The following is a 5,764-nucleotide window of genomic DNA, read 5'->3' on the forward strand; positions in this document are numbered from 1 at the left end:
TCAAAAAGTTAAAAAAAATTTTAAAATTACAACATTTTTAATTCACAACTTTTTTTTTAGGGCATTTAAATCTGAGCCCTAATAATGAATATGGACTATAAATGTTATTTTTTGGTATTAATAATTTATTAGGGTGTTTACTGTGTAGTGTGCAGGCGTATTATAGGTGTATAGTGACAAGTCAAATAGGTGGAATAAATTGTGTTATAATAGTAATATATTATGATCATTTTTTCTAATAATAATAATAATTGCACTACAGTAAAAAAACTTTAATTTTTTAATGGCTTATTTTTTTTACAACACAATAAAGCAAGTTCAATAATCATACAGGATAAAAGTAACAAACCACAAGAGATCAATATGTATAAAATGGTTATGTTGTTCATATCATCTGTAAATTTTAGATTTGCTTCTTGAGTATTATTCAGAACAAGTAAACTCCAACCACTTTCAAATTTTCCCTGTAGTCATAAGTATTATTTTATTTTTGTGAATGTAAAATACTACCAATATTGAAAATGTACCTTTGTTAGAGAAATAACATTTTTTATTAAACCAATTTGCGGTATGATTGTGTTTGAGGATTCCGACGTGTTTACAATTGTTAAAGTTTGTTCTCTTGTAGTCGCTATTTGGTATACTAATGGTCCAGCAGCAACTGTCGATACATAATCAGCATTTTGTTCTAAAATGATTAATAATCATAAATATAAAGTACTTGTACTATTTGTATATAAATTAATAATCTCAACATTATACACATCAAGAACACCTTAATCCCATCCTAGTGTATACTCCCTCACAATTATGCTTTTATCTTTTAGCACAGACCTAGTTACTAATAGTGGATTGGAAAAAGTTCGAACTATTTTAACACCATACATTTATGAAAATTAATATATGATAAAATAAAATCTGACCATTGAATTTAGTAGGTGCATCAGGGACAGTATCTTTCCTAACATTGTTGTCAAATGTTAATACTGTAAGCCATTTTGAAGGTGGGCTAAGTCCAACAGTGTTTAAAGTCCATAAACAAACTTTATAAGTCTGAAATGATAATGTAATAATACAATTTAATAACCACCTAACTTTTGTTAAATAAAACACATTCTATGTACAATAATTTAAAGTGTAAGCATTAATAAATTAAACTAAACAATTTTAAAAATGTATAGTTTTCACATGCACATAATACTTATTCCAAAGTAAATTTATCAGAATTTTTCTTACCGAACTTTTTTCTAAACCAGAAATTGTATATTCTAAATTATCACCGGCTGTTGTGATAGTGTCTTTAGATGATATTCTATCTGGTTTTTTGTATCGAATTTTATAACCTATTATAACTCCATTTTGACTGGATTTTGGAGGATGTTCCCATCTTATATTAATCTCCTATATGCGTGTAAAACACTTTACATTTATAGTTAATTATTTTATAATAAAATATTTCATGATATACCGTGGAAGAAATGGCTTTAATAACAATATTTTGTGGTGGTTGAGATGGAACATAAGGTTTTGTTATTGCAACAACTTTTAAAGAATTCATTCCAGGACCATCTTGATTGTAAGCCAGAACCCAAATTGTATATTTGGTGTATGGACTTAAATCACTTATTTCATGGTTTGTATGGTTTGTTATAAAAAATTGTTCTTCAGATGTGGAATCCTGATAAAAAAAAATAAAAAAATTATAACAAATTAATTATTATAAATACGAAATGGCGTTGACAATAAACCACTTATTAATTTATATTCTACCTCCATATAAAATAATTTGTACTCTTTTAAACTTTTACTGCCAAGTTCTGGTTTAGACCAATAGACAAATATTGATGTAGGTGAAATCACTTTGGCAGATACATTTAAATGCTGTTCGGGTAAATTAATTTCTGCCTTAGTCATTACTTTTAAATGTGGCGAACAGTCGCTTACACCAAAGTTGGTAACTGCTATTACTCTAAAGACATAATACTTATCGGGTATTAATCCATTAACAGTTATATCAGTTTGTGAAGTGTTTGTCAAAGTTCTCTGCAAGATTTAACATTTAATTGATGGATTAAAAATTTAAAAAAATGATATAAATGAGACATAACATAACATTAATGAGTATTAATTAACCGGTTAGATCCTTCTTCTTGGTAAAGTATTGTGTAAGTTAATATCTCGCCATTAGGTTTTAGTGGATTAATCCAAGTTAAAGTGGCTGACCTAGATAATACAAGACTTGCTTTTAATGCTCTTGGTGGTGATGGTGGTAAATGACCTGCATGGAAAATGTTTAAAAATGCTGATGATTGTATATTCCCAGTAGAGTTTGATGCCAAACATTGGAAAATTCCAGAATCTTCTGTCGTTAACTTAGAAATTTTTAAATTGGTCCTATAAAACATGTATCAACAGTTTATTTAATGAATATTATTTTCAGTGATAACATTTATTTATTTAATCATGGAATATAACAATGTGACTGTCCAAAAAATCTTTTGATAAGTAATTGGTATGTCACCTGAAAGATTTTAACAGATTTGCACCTTTGTTTCATTTTCAATTATTCATGAGATTTTGGACAAATCTTCTAAGATCATTTTAACATTTTACATTTTTATATAATATAATAAGATATATAATTACTCACCCATTAATAAATTTAAAGTAATCATCTTGCTTAATTTTATCACCATTTTTTAACCAAATAACACGCGGTGGAGGTTTACCAACTATTTCACATTCTAAGGTTATGTCTTCTTTTTCAGGTACCATCGTATCTTTGGGCTTACGAATAAATAGTGGTTTAACTATAATTATAAATAAAGAATTAATAATTATTATATTATTATAAATAATAAATGTTTAAAATATTTTAACTTTCCAGCTTCCTTATAAGATTATAACTTAAAGGCGTTAAAAAATGAATTTTTACCACTATTTGTATTAAAATTAGGTATATGGAACAAATCAGAATTTTGTGTATACATACTAGGGATTCTAAATGCAATTAAATTTAAAATAGCTGGGGAGCTGGGGATATTATATTATTATTTAAAATATCATAGACAAACATTATATCTATTAAATCACGCCAGATGTTAAGAGAGTCTATATGTCCTATAGAGTCTTGAACCAAAAGGAAAGAGTCTCTGGAGATAGTACAATGAGTTATAAAGGCTCTTTTTAGAAATGTATACTGAATATTATTAAGCTCAGTTATTCGGATTGTTACTATTGCATCATGTGGGATACTTGCCATAAACTTCTAGATTTGCTGAAGCATCAGCAGAATCTTCATGATTTTCTGCTCGACAAGTATAACTTCCATCATCATTTTTATTCACTTGTGTTATTAGTAAGCTACCAGTACCAATTATGCTAAATCGTGTACCCAAATTTCTATGAAAAAAAAAATAACTATTTTTTAATATTTATCTTTAATATTCATTGATTACAATATGTACTTAAAGAAAAGAAGACGATGCAACAAATTGTTAATAAAGAAACTTCAGTCACAAATAAAGAATATACAATTTTTCAGTCTGTATTATTTATATACTTATATACTTACGCTACATTAATTAGTGTACCATCTTTTGACCAAGATATTTTTGGTCGTGGATTTCCAACAGCTGTACAATCTAAAATCACAATTGATCCTTCCAAAGCTATTGTCGAATGAGGAATAGCAACAAATTCTGGAGATTTTAATCTTTTAATAGTATCTATACGAAGAAAAAATACAATTTAAATTAAATTGTTATATATAATTTTTTAAAAATGTAAAATTTGAGGTTTAAGTTTCTATAATAATTTGTTAATAACCTTCATTTTCAACTATTGTCAACAATCCAGGATCACTTAATCTATATCTATCCAATCCAGTTATATTACACCAATAAGCACCGTTATCTTCTATATGAACATCATCAATTTCTAATGCTCCTGTTTTATATAAAAAATAATTTAGGTATTTTGTGATATTAAATATAAAAATGAGTTAATGATTTTACCCGATGGGAAGATTGTCATACGAGCATCTATTACTAATGGTGACTGGTCTTTAAACCAAGTTATTTTAGGCGGAGGCTGTGAATTAATAACACAGGAGAAATATGCTGTTTGTCCAGGAAGAAGTCTCAGATCGGTCGGTTGTTTTTCAAATGTTGATAAACCTTTTTAGTTATAATTGAAACATGAATAAATACAATTATTACACTATACTTTTAAATAAAATTTCATTGAGTAAGACTTACGTGCAAGAGTTACAGTTGCGATACGGCTAACAGCTGAACCAATATCACCAAATGCTACACATTGATATTGTTCTAAACCTTGAGAAATATCTTTTTCGTTTTTATTGAATATATTTTTAATGAGCAAAGACCCATTTTTTAAAACAGATCTAAAATATAAGAAACAGTGTTTTTATGAAGTAAAATAAACTTATTAAAAATACAATGTTGGCATTGTAAACTAAAACAAAACTATTCTAGAACAATTTACCTTCTGGTATCTCCTATAAAATCAAGGGTCTGTCCGTTAAGAGTCCATCTGTATTGTAGAATTTTACCAAAAATATTAAAATCTGCTTCACAATCCAACATCACGGTTTTACCGGCAGTAGTCACAATATCCATTGGTTCAGTTATAAACCTTACATGACCTATTGTTGACAAATTATACAAGCAAAATTAGTAATATTAAGAGGGATTATTGACATTTGCTTGGACACTAGCGACGGCCGACGAGCCTGAGTATAGAAAATATAGCATTTATTGTGTACTCACTTCGTACCTGCGTGGTGAAGATAATAATATTTAAAAATAAAATAATCATTTTAGTTATCATCATTTTCAGCTGCTTAAATGTTGCATAGCGCAACTCCAAGCCATGTAGGACCAAAAATGTAAAAAATAATAACGCATAATAATAACGACAAGCGAAAAAAAGTACGTACAAAAAGAAAAATGTGAACATAACCTGAAAAATAACAGAATACCAAACAATTCAGCTAATTTGGATCGAGTGGTACCTATGTAAATAATAAATATTCAAAAAAACCAATTATGTTTAATTTTAACCACGGCAGATTATACTATAATCTATAATTGTTATCAACCGCCAAAACAGTGAGATAGTATCATATTTGTCAGTTGTTACTTGTTTGATTAGGAATAATCAATCTTATCTAATCAAATACAATATTATTATGATATATATTATCTATGATAATAACCATGGTTAGAACTTAGAATTATCTAAATTCAAAGATCCTGAAGCCTATGTTATGTCAAAAAGTTATTTTATAAAGAAGCCATTTGAACACACAATATTACTAAGGCAATATACAGTAAGAGCATGTAAAACTTCTAGAAATCCGATTCCTAAGAAATTATGCAGTAAATCCATGGACTTGCTGCTTTTGTTCTTAGTATATGGCGTTACTGCACTTTTGCTTATATGTAGTAAAAAACCTATAATACACAACCAAACTCTATGAATTTATATTTTTCTGATAGATAATTACACGCTAAATCGTTTGATATACAAAACTTAGCTTAGGTTCAAAAAAAATTCCATAAAATCACGTATTAATCATAAATTATTCAGTATATTTTCATCGTTTTAGCGGGTTTTTTCTTTTTTGAACGTAAGGCTATTTCTATTTTGTTTTTTACCTAAAATTTATGCGCATAATTTTTTTTGATAGACCACTATGTGCTGAATATTTACATATATTAGTTGTCATAGTACAATT

At 27.7% G+C, this 5,764-nt stretch overlaps 1 pseudogene; it reads right to left on the reverse strand.

The window, feature by feature from the left end:
• Positions 1-349: 349 nt before the first annotated feature.
• On the reverse strand, positions 350-4,669 carry LOC112600775 (annotated as a pseudogene).
• Positions 4,670-5,764: the final 1,095 nt, after the last annotated feature.

This window comes from Melanaphis sacchari, unplaced genomic scaffold (genome assembly GCF_002803265.2).
Source record: "Melanaphis sacchari strain LSU unplaced genomic scaffold, SCAv2.0 Contig70_pilon_pilon, whole genome shotgun sequence".
NCBI classification, from domain to species: Eukaryota; Metazoa; Arthropoda; class Insecta; order Hemiptera; family Aphididae; genus Melanaphis; species Melanaphis sacchari.